Genomic DNA, 11,915 nt, shown 5'->3' on the forward strand with positions numbered 1-11,915 from the left:
CCCAGCACCACCGCCCCTCCTCTCACCAGCTCCTCCATACCTTCCACCATCAGTCATCACCATCAGTCATCACCGACGGCCCGATTCCTCCTCTCCCCTCATCACAGCCTCTTCAACAGCGCACTGCCTCTTTTCTCCTCTTCCATACTTTGTCCTCGACTTTACCTTCATTTCCTCCGCTTGTTCTGGTTAAAACCTCACTTCATCTTCCTAGGTTGACTCTGAAACCATTTCATCCCCATTGTCCTCATCTCGTCCCTTCATTTAACTTATCGACACTACCTTCTTAACTCACTACCTTCAGCACTTACCACCTTGTCCCGTCGGCCTCTACCTCTGTTTACCTTCATCTGCCATTCTGGCTGTCCTCATCTCTTTGTCCTGCTGTCCCTCATCTCACCTCATCTCTGCCTCACTTCTTCACTTCACCACTTCAGGGCTTGTCCCACACTTCATTGTCCCTCATTTCACCCTGGCTTGTTCATCTACCTTCTGTTTGAATATCTTTACCTTCTGCCCTTAGGCTTGTCCACCTTTCACCACTCCAGCCTGGCTGAAACCTCATCTCACGAAACCTCTCCTCTGTTTGTCCTTCGTTGTTCTGTTGTCCTCACTACTTACCTGTTCTCTTTCATTTTCGCCTGCTGAAACCTCATGCCTGCTTTCTATCGCTGTCCTCATTTCGTTCATTGGCTTTCACTTGGCTTGTCCTCACTTTCTGGCTGTGGGGCGAACTCATTCGTTTTCTTCACCTGTCTCCTCAGCCGTTTACCAGCTTGTCCTCACTTAGCCTTCAGCTTGTTCCTCGGTTACCACTGGCACTTAGCTTAAACCTCATTCGGTTTTCGCTTGGGTCCTCTTTCATTTTTTCAGTTTGCTTGCGTTCATTTCACGTTTGTCCTCACTTCTTTTCAATAGGGCTTGTCCTCTGTCAGTTGTCCTCACTCAGCTGCCTCATTTCAGCCTCTTCTGGTTGCCATCTGGCCTTCAATATTCCGCCTCTGGCTGTCCTCATTTCACTTCATTGTGTCCCTCACTGGCCCTGGCTTGTCCCTCTTCCCATGTCCTTCATCTCATTTTCATCTCTGGTTGTCCTTCATCTGTCTTCTTATTCTGGTTGTCCTCATTTAGCCCCAAAGCTGTCCTCACTTCACCTTCTGGCTTGTCCTCTCTATTTCATTCTGGTTGTCCTTCATCTTTGTCTTTCCGTCTCTTGTCCCTCATTTCTTCACTTACTCTGGTCTCTGTTTAAACCTCATATTTATCACTTCGGTAGCCTTCACTTTGCTATCTTCTGGTCCCCTCATTTCACCTTCTTCGCTTCCGCTTGTCCTCTTCACCTTCTGGTTGTTTGTCCTCATTCGCTTTCTGATTCTGGTTTTGTCCCTCCATTTCATTTCGGCTTGTCCTTGTCCTCATCTTCTACTTGCTTACACTATTTCATTCGCTATTTCAGTTTAACTCACTCACTTCGCCTCTGTTGTCCTCTATTTCGCTATCTCTAAAGCTTGTTCTCATTCTTTGCTTCCTTCTAATTTCGGGCCTTCTGCTATCATGTTCCTCATCTTCGCCTCTATCTGGCTTGTCCCCTCGCCTCACTATAAGCCTCTCACATCTTCACTAGCTTGTCCCCACCACCTGGCCTGGTGCTGACCATTTCATTTTACTTCGGGCTTCATCTCTTTCATTGTTGTTCATTCGGCCTTTCGAAGTTCTGGCTTTTGTTCACTGGTCTTTCCTTTCATCCTGAACTTCATTCGTCCCCACTCTTCAATGTCTTTCACATTCTATTCATTGTCCTCGATTTATTTCGCCCAGGTCCCCTCATCTTCACTGGGGTTGTCCACTGGGGTTTGTCCCCTCACTGTTCACTAATTTCAGACCACCACCTTCACCCTGTTCCTCACTCACTAACGCTTACCTCACGCCACCACCAGGGCTTACCACCTTCACACTTACCGGCTTGTCCCCTCATTCATTCACTACCCTGTTCCCCGCTGACCCAGTCATTCAACCTTCACCGCTTGTTCCTTCACTTCGCTTGCTCCTCAGCCTCACTGGCCCCGCTGTCCCTCATCTCTTCCCAGCTTGTCCTCTTCATTTCAGCCTCACTGGTTCCCACTTTCATTAAGTTTGTTCATCTTCTACTTCTGGCCTCAGCCTTCAGCCAGCTTGTTCCAGTTAATATTTTCATCAATATTGTTCATTTTACCATCTTACTACGAAACCATTTCATTTTTCTGCTTAATATTCATCTTTGCGCTCAATATCTTCTGGTTATTTGTCTGTCCTCATCTTTGCTTGTCCTTCATGTCTTCTACCTCGGGGACAAGCCCAGGGTAGAGATGGGTGAGAGGACAAGCCCCAGGGTAGAGAGGTAAGTGAGGGGACAAGCCCCAGGATAGAGATGTAAGTGAGAGGACAAGCTCCAGGGTAGAGAGGTAAGTGAGAGGACAAGCCCCAGGGTAGAGAGGTAAGTGAGAACAAGCCCCAGGGTAGAGGTAAGGAGGGAACAAGCCCCAGGGTAGAGAGGTGTAAGTGAGGGACAAGCTCCAGGTAGAGATAAAGTGAGGACAAGCCCCAGGGTAGAGAGGTGGGGAGAGGACAAGCCCCAGGATAGAGAGGTTAGTGAGAGGACACGACCCAGGTAGAGAGGTAGAGGAGGACAAGCCCCAGGGTAGAGGTAAGTGAAGGACAAGCCCCAGGTAGAGAGGTAAGTGAGGAACAAGCCCTAGGTAGAGAGGTGAGAGGGACAAGCCCCAGGGTAGAGAGGTAATGGAGGAACAAGCCCCAGGGGAGAGAGGTAAGTGAGGGACAAGCCCTAGGGTAGGGAGGTAGGAGTGGAGGGACAAGCCCTAGGGTAGAGAGGTAAGTGATGGGACAAGCCCCAAGGGTAGGAGAGGTAAGTGAGGGGACAAGCTCCAGGGTAGAGAGGTAAGTGAGGGAACAAGCCCTAGGGTAGAGGAGGGTAAGTGAGGGACAAGCCCCCAGGAGTGGAGGTATGAGGAACAAGCCCTAGGGTAGAGAGGTAAGTGAGGGACAAGCCCCACGGTAGAGAGAGGGAAGGACAAGCCCCTAGGTTAGAAGGTAAGCGAGGGACAAGCCCACAGGAGTAGGTAAGGAGGACCAAGCCCCAGGAGATAGGTAAGTGAGGGGTCAAGCCCCAGGGAGAGAGGAAGTAGGAACAAGCCCTAGGGTAGAGAGGTAAGTGAGGGGACAAGCCCAGGGTAGAGAGGAAGTGAGGGACAAGCCCCAGGGTAGAGAGGTAAGTGAGGAACAAGCCCCAGGGATAGAGGTAAGTGAGGGAACAAGCCCCAGGGTAAGTGAAGTAAGGGGACATGTGACGTCTCAGGGTAGAAGGTAAGTGATGGACAAGCCCAGGGTGAAGTGAGGCAAGTGAGGAACAAGCCCCAGGGTAGAAGGTAAGGAGGGAACAAGCCCTAGGCAGAGGTAAGTGAGGGAACAAGCCCCAGGTAGAAGGTAAGTGAGGGAACAAGCCCAGGGTAGAAGGTAAAATGAGGGACAGCCCCAGGGTAGAAAGGTAAGTGAGGGGACAAGCCCAGGGTAGAGGAAGGAGGACAAGCCAGGTACAGAGTGTAAGTGAGGACAAGCCCCAGGGTAGAGAGGTGGGTGAAGTGGGACAAGCACAAGGGTAGAAAGGTGTAAGTGAGAGGATGGGCACAGGGTAGAGATGGTAAGGAGTAGGACAAGCCCCCAGGGTAAGAGGTAAGTGAGGACAAGCCCCAGGAGAGAGGTAAGTGATAGGACAAGCCCCAGGGTAGAAGGTAAGGAGGGAACAAGCCCAGGTAGAGGAAGTGAGGGAACAAGCCCCAGGGTAGAGAGGCAAGTGAGGGAACAAGCCCTGGGTAGAGATATGATGACAAGCCCCAGGGTAGAGGCAAGATGGGACAATCCAGGCAGAAGGTAAGTGAGGACAAGCCCCGGTGAGAGAGATAAGTGAGGACAAGCCCTAGGGCAGAGGTAAGTGAGACAACCCCAGGGTAGAAGTAAGGAAACAAGCCCCAGGGTAGAGATAAGTGAAGGACAAGCCCCAGGGTAGAGAGTAAGTGAGGGACAAGCCCAGGGTAGAGAGGTAAGTGAGGGAACAAACCCAGGGTAGAGGTAAGTGATAGGACAAGCCCCAGGCAGAAACAACCCAGGTAGAGAGGCAAGTGAGGGACAAGCCCCAGGGTAGAGATAAGTGAGGGACAAGCCCTAGGGTAGAGAGGTAAGTGAGTGACAAGCCCCAGGGCAGAGGTAAGTGATGCAAGCCCAGTGAAGGTAAGTGATGACGCCTCCCAGGACAGAGATGAGTTGAATGACGCCAGGACAGAGAGGTAAGTGAAGGTAACGCCCAGGGCAAGATAAGTGAGGACACAAAACTAGGTGAGAGGTAAGTGAGGGACAAGCCCCAGGTAGAGATAGGTAGGAGGACAAGCCCCAGGGATAGAGGTAAGTGAGGGACAAGCCCTAGGGTAGAGAGGTGCTGAGGACAAGCCCTAGGCAGAAGGTAAGTGAGGACAAGCCCAGGGTAGAGATAGGTGAGGACAAGCCCCAGGATAGAGAGGTGAGGACGCCCTAGGGTAGAAGGTAAGTGAAGGACAAGCCCCAGGGTAGAAGGTAAGTGAGTACAACCCCAGGGTAGAATAAGTGAAGGACAATCCCAAGGGTAAGAGAGGTAAGTGAAGGACAAGCCCAGGGTAGAGAGGCAAGTGAAGCCGGACAAGCCCCCAGGCAGAGAGGTAAGTGATGACAAGCCCTAGGTAGAGGTGCTTTTAGCTGACAAGCCCTAGGGTAGAGGTAAGTGAGTGACGTCCTAGGTAGAGAGATAAGTGAGGACAATCCCTAGGACAGAGAGGCAAGTGAGTGACAAGCCCTAGGTAGAGAGGTAAGTGATGACGCCCTCAGAGAGAGAGCGTAAGACCTGATGACAAGCAGGGAGATGTGACAGCCCAGGCCAGAGAGGCAAGCGACCCCAGAGACAACCCCTGTAGCAGAGATAAGAGGACAAGCCATATGTAAGAGAGACGTGAAGAAGCCCAGAAGAGGTAAGTGATGACGTTTCAGAGAAGATGACGTCTTCAGGAAGAGAGGTAAGGAGGATGCCCTAGGTAGAGAGGCGAGGAGACGTTTCAGGAAGAGAGGGTGAGGTGAGTGGACAAGCTCTGTGGTAGAGAGGGAAGACGATCCCCAGGCAGAGAGGCAAGCGAGAGACAGGCCCAGGCAGAGGAGGTAGAACAAGGAGAGACAGAGAGGACAAGCCTCAGGCAGAGATGCGAGAGGACGTCCCAGGTAGAGAGGACAAGAGGTTAGAGAGAGAAGGAGACGTTTCAGGTAGAGATGTAAGGGAGGACAAGTCTGGGTAGAGAGGTAGGGTGAGGGACAAGCCTAGGCAGAGATGTAAGAGAGACAAGTCATGCAGAGAGGTAAGTGAGGACAAGTTTGAGGGTAGAGATGTAAGTGAGAGGACGTCCCAGGTAGAGAGAAGTGATGACAAGCCCAGGATAGAGAGTAAGTGAGTGACAAGCCCAGGTAGAGAGGGTGATGTGACGTCCTGTGGCAGAGATGGGAAGGAGACGTCTTATGCACGCCCAGGCAGAGATGCCCAGGCAGGCAGAGGCAGGTGAGACAAGCACAGGGTAGAGAGGGTAAGGAGGACAGGTAGGTGAGGACAGAGAGGTAAGTGAGGACAAGCCCTAGGTAGAGAGGTAAGGAGGGGACGTGGGTAGAGAGTAAGTGAGGACGTTTCAGGTAGAGAGGTAGGAGGGACAAGCTCTAGAAGACAGTAAGGGGAGGATGCCCAGGTAGAGGTAGGTGAGGGACAAGCCCTAGGCAGAGAGGTAGGTGAGGGACAGGTAACAGAGAGACAAAGCTGCGACGTTCAGGCAGAGGCAAGTGAGGACGTCTCAGGCAGAGAGGCAAGGCAGAGGGACAGAGACAGAGAGGGACAAGGACAAGCCCAGGTAGAGAGGTAAGGAGAGGACAAGAGAGGTAAGTGGGGACAAGCTCAGGTAGAGGTGGAGGGACAAGCCTAGGTAGAGAGTAAGGAGAGGACAAGTTTCAGGTAGAGAGGTAGGTGAGGGGACAAGCCCAGCAGAGAGGTGTGAGACACAGTAGATGAAGGGAGGGGAGACGTAGTAGATGGGGAAGAGTAATAAGAGAGACGAACCAAAAAGGGAGGGAGGGATGGAGGAATGGGGAAAGGAAAAAGTGAGGGATGAAGGAAGGTGAGGATTCATCAGGGATGAATAATTGATGGTCGAATAAGGAGGGGAGGAGGAAGGAAGGGACGGGGAAGAAGGAAACTCAACATGGGAGGGAGGGAGATGTGAACATGGGACGGAACATGGGAAGGAGAAAGACTGAATAAAGAAGGAGATAATAGTAACAAGTGAGGGAAGGGGGGAGAATTAACAAGGGAGAGAGAGGGGACAAGGGAGGGAGGAAGAGAATGGATGTAATGACGAAGAAATATAAATATGTACATACTAAAGCACGAAACAATGTTTATAAGACAGTAGAGGAGCACAACAGTGGAGGTAAGAAAGGTACAACAGTGGAGTGGTAGCAGTACAACAGTGGAGGAAGCAGGTAACAACAGTGGGGACAGTGGCAACAGTGGAGGGTAAAGCAGGTAACAACAGTGGAGGAAGCAGGCAACAACAGTGGAGGCAGCAGGCAACAACAGTGAGGGCAGCAGGCACAACAGCAAGAGAAAGGGCACAATGAGCAACAGTGGAGGCAGCAGTGCAATAACAAAGGCAGGCACAATAAGGAGGCACAACAGTGCACAGGGAGGTAGCAGGTACAACAGTGGAGGGAGCAGTAACAACAGTGGGAGGAGCAGGTACAACAGTGGAGGCACAGGTAAATAGTGGGAGCAGGTAACAACAGTGGAGGGTAGCAGGTACAACAGGAGGAGGCAAACATGGAGTGTAGCAGGTACAACAGTAGGTACAACAGTGGAGGAGCAGTGCAAAACAGGGAGGGGAGCAGTGTACAACAGTGGAGGGGTGAAAGCAGTGTCAACAGTGGAGGGCAGCAGCAACAACAGTGGAGGGCAGCAGGCACAACAGTGGAGGGACAAACAGTGGGGACAGTGTACAACAGTGGAGGAGCAGTGTACAGCAGTGGAGGAGCAGTGTACAACAGTGGAGGAGCAGTGTACAACAGTGGAGGGAGCAGTGTACACAGCAGTGGAGAGCAGTGTACAACAGTGGAGGGCAGTGTACAACAGTAGAGGGAGCAGTGTACAACAGTGGAGAGCAGTGGCACAGCAGTGGAGAGCAGCGTACAACAGTGGAGAACAGTGTACAACAGTGAGAGAGCATAACAACAGTGGAGAGCAGTGTACAACAGTGGAGGAGGGCAGTGTACAACAGTGGGGAGCGTGTACAACAGTGGAGGGGAGCAGTGTACAACAGTGGAGGGAGCAGTGTACAACAGTGGAGGAGCAGTGTACAACAGTAGAGGGCAGTGCACAACAGTAGAGGGCAGTGTACAACAGTAGAGAGGGAGCAGTGTGCAACAGTGGAGGCAGGATGTACAACAGTGGACAGTAGCAGTGTACAACAGTGGAGGGCAGTGTCAACAGATTGAGGAGCAGTGTACAACAGTGGAGGAAACAGTACACAACAGTGAAGGGAGCAGTGTACAACAGTGGGGGAGCAAAGCAACAGTAGAGGGGGCAGTGCAACAGGGGGGGCAGTGTACAGCAGTAGAGGAGCAGTGTACAACAGTGGAGGGGCAGTGTACAACAGTGGGGAGCAGTGTACAACAGTGGAGAGAGCAGTGTACAACAGTAGAGGGAGCAGTGTACAACAGTAGAGGGGCAGGTACAACAGTGGAGGGAGCAGTGTACAACAGGAGAGGGCAGTGTATAACAGGGGAGCAGTGTACAACAGTAGAGAGGCAGTGTACAACAGTAGAGAGCAGTACACAGTGGAGGCGTGCAGCACATGGGGAGAGTGTACAACAGTGGAGGAGCAGTGTACACACAGTGGAGGAGGAGCAGTGTACAACAGTAGGGGGAAGAGTGTACAACAGTGGAGGGAGCAGCGTACAACAGTGGAGGAGCAGTGTGCAACGTGGAGGAGCAGGGTACAACAGTGGGGAGCAGTGCAACAGTGGAGGGGGCAGTGTACAACAGTGAGAGGGGGCAGTGTACAGCAGTGGAGAGGAGCAGTGGACAACAATAGTGGGGGGGCAGTGTACAACAGTAGATGGGAGCAGTGTGCAGTGGAGGAGCAGTGTACAGCAGTGGAGGGCAGTGTACAACAGTGGAGAGAGGGCAAGTGTACAATAGTAGAGAGGAGCAGTGTACAACAGTAGAAGACAGTGTACAGTGGAGGAGGAGCAGTCTAAACAGTGGAGGAGCAGTGTACAACAGTAGAAGGGCAGTGCAACAGGGGGAGCACACAAGAGCGTGAGGGGGAGCAGTGTGCAACAGGTGGGAGCAGTGTACAACAGTGGGGGGGCAGTGTACAGCAGTGGAGGAGAGTGTACAACAGTGGAGGAGCAGAGGTACAACAGTGGAGGGGGAGCAGTGTAGAACAGTGGGGGAGCAGTGTACAATAGTGGGGGGCAGTGTACAACAGTAGAGGAGAGTGTACAACAGTAGGGGGAGCAGTGTACAACAGTGGAGGGAGCAGTGTACACAGTGGAGGGGAGCAGTGTACAACAGTGGAGGAGCAGTGTACAACAGATGAAGGAAGCAGTTACAACAGTAGAAGGGAGCAGTGTACAATAGTAGGGGAGCAGTGTACAACAGTGAGAGCAGTAACAACAGTGAGTGGACAGCAACAGTGGAGGAGCAGTGCACAACAGTGGAGAGAGCAGTGTACAACAGTGGAGGGAGCAGCGTACAACAGTGGAGAGGAGCAGTGTAAAACAGTGGAGGAACAGTGTACAACAGTGGAGAGAGACAGGTACAACAGTGGAGGGCAGTGTACAACAGTGGAGGAGCAGTGTAAAACAGTAGAGACAGTGTACAACAGTGGAGGCAGTGTACAACAGTAGAGACAGTGTACAACAGTAGAGGGAGCAGTGCAACAGTGGAGGGGCAGTGTACAGTGGAGGAGCAGTGTACAATGGTAGAGGGAGCAGTGTACAACAGTAGAGGGAGCAGTGTACAACAGTGGAGGGAGCAGTGTACAACAGTGGAGGGCAGTGTACAACAGTGGAGGAGCAGTGTACAATAGTGGGGGAGCAGTGTGCAACAGTGGAGGGAGCAGTGTGCAACAGTGGAGGGAGCAGTGTACAACAGTGGAGGAGCAGTGTACAAAGTAGAGAGGGAGCAGTGTACAACAGTAGAGGGGCAGTGTACAATAGTAGAGAGCAGTGTACAACAGTAGAGGGAGCAGTGTACAACAGTGGAGGGGTGATGTACAACAGTGGAGGGCAGTGTACAACAGTGGAGGAGCAGTGTACAAATAGTAGAGCAGTGTACAACAGTAGACGGGAGCAGTGTACAACAGTGGAGGGAGAGCAGTGTACAGCAGTGGAGGCAGTGTACACAATGGAGGGGCAGGTACAACAGAGGGAGCATGTACAACAGTAGAGAGAGCAGTGTACAACAGTAGAGAGAAGCAGGTGCAACAGTAGAGGGAGCAGTGTACAGCAGTAGAGGGAGCAGTGTACAACAGTGGAGGAGGTATACAGCAGTGGAGGCAGTGTACAACAGTGGAGGGGGAGCAGTGTACAACAGTAGAGACAGTGTACAATGGTAGGGCAGTGTGCAACAGTAGGGGGAAGCAGTGTACAACAGTGGGGGGCAGTGTACAACAGTGAGGGAGACAGTGTACAAAGTGGAGGAGCAGTGTACAACAGTGGAGGGAGCAGTGTACAGTGGAGAGAGCAGTGTACAACAGTGAGAGAAGGGGGGGCAGTGTACAACAGTAGAGGGAGCAGTGTACAACAGTGGGGGGAGCAGTATACAACAGTAGGGGAAGCAGTGTACAACAGTGGAGGGAGCAGTGAACAAGTGGAGGGGGCAGTGTACAACAGTGGAGAGGCGGCATTACAACAGTGGAGGGGAGCAGAGTGTAAAACAGTGGAGGGGGAGCAGTGTACAACAGTGAGGGAGCAGTGTACAACAGTGGAGGGAGGAGTGTGCAACAGTGGAGGGAGCAGTGTGAAATAGAGGGGAACAGTGTACAACAGTGGAGGGCAGTGTACAACAGTGAGGGGGAGCAGTGTGCAACATGATGGGGGCAGTGTACAACAGTGAAGGGGAGCAGTGTACAACAGTGGAGGGGGCAGTGTACAATAGTAGAGGGGCAGTGTACAACAGTAGAGGGGAGCAGTGTACAACAGTGGAGGGGCAGTGGCTGAGTGGAGAGGGCAGTGTACCAGTGGAGGAGCAGTGTACAACAGTAGAGGGGGGCAGTGTACAACAGTAGATGGGAGCAGTGTACAACAGTGGAGGCAGTGTACAACAGTGGGAGGGGGCAGTGTACAAAAGTAGGGGGAGCAGTGTACAACAGTGGGGGCAGTGCAGCAGTACAGGGGCAGTGTACAACAGTGGAGGGAGCAGTGTAGCAGTGGAGGGGAGCAGTGTACAACAGTGGAGGGCAGTGTACAGCAGTAGAGACAGTGTACAACAGTGGAGGGCAGTGCAACAGTGGAGGGAGCAGTGTACAACAGTAGAGGGGGAGCAGTGTGCAACAGTAGGGGAGCAGTGTACAACAGTGGAGGCAGTGTACAACAGTGGAGGTGCAGTGTAAACAGTAGAGGAGCAGTGCAACAGTAGAGAGCAGTGTACAACAGTGGAGGAGAGCAGTGTACAACAGTAGATGAGGCAGTGTACAACAGTGGAGGAGCAGTGTACAACAGTAGGGAGGAGCAGTGTACAACAGTAGACAGGGAGAATGTACAACAGTGGAGGAGGAGCAGTGTACAACAGTGGAGGGGACAGTGTACAACAGTAGACGGGGCAGTGTGCAACAGTAGAGGAGCACTGTACAATGTGGGGAGCAGTGCAACAGTAGAGGCAGTGTGCAACAGTAGAGGGAGCAGTGTACAACAGTAGAGGGAGCAGTGTGCAACAGTGGAGAGAGCAGTGTACAACAGTGGAGAGGCAGTGTACAACAGTGGAGGAGCAGTGTACAACAGTGGAGAGAGATGTGGGAACAGTGGGGGGCAGTGTACAATAGTGGGGAGCAGTGTACAACAGTAGAGGCAGTGTACAACAGTAGGGGGGCAGTGTACAACAGTGGAGGGCAGTGTGCAGAGTGGAGGGAGCAGTGCAACAGTGGAGAGGGCAGTGTACAACAGTGGGGGAAGCAGTGTACAACAGTAGAGGGGGCAGTGTGCAATAGTAAGAGGCAGTGTACAACAGTAGAGGGGCAGTGTATAACAGTAGAGGAAGTGATGTACAACAGTGGAGGAGCAGTGTACAAGAGTGGAGGGAGCAGGTACAACAGTGGGAGAGGAGCAGCGTACAACAGTGGAGGGGGCAATGTAAAACAGTGGAGGGAGCAGTGTACAACAGTGGAGGGGGCAGTGTACAACAGTGGAGGGGGCAGTGTACAACAGTGGAGGAGCAGTGGTACAACAGTAGAGGGCAGTGTACAACAGTGGAGGGGAGCAGTGTACGACAGTAGAGAGGGCAGTGTAACAGTAGACTGGGGCAGTGTACAACAGTGGGGGCAGGTGCAACAGTGGAGGAGCAGTGTACAACAGTAGGGGGAGCAGTGTACAACAGTAGAGAGGAGGCAGTGTACAACAGTGGGGGGAGCAGTGTACAACAGTGGAGAGAGCAGTGTACAACAGTGGAGGAGAGTAGTACAACAGGAGGGGAGCAGGTACAACAAGAGGGAGCAGTGTACAACAGTAGAGGGCTGTACAACAGTGGAGGGAGAAAGTACAACAGTGGAGGGAGCAGTGTACAACAGTGGAGGGAGCAGTGTAAAACA

This window comes from Homarus americanus, unplaced genomic scaffold (genome assembly GCF_018991925.1).
Source record: "Homarus americanus isolate GMGI-L3 unplaced genomic scaffold, GMGI_Hamer_2.0 scaffold34921, whole genome shotgun sequence".
Classification (NCBI taxonomy): Eukaryota; Metazoa; Arthropoda; class Malacostraca; order Decapoda; family Nephropidae; genus Homarus; species Homarus americanus.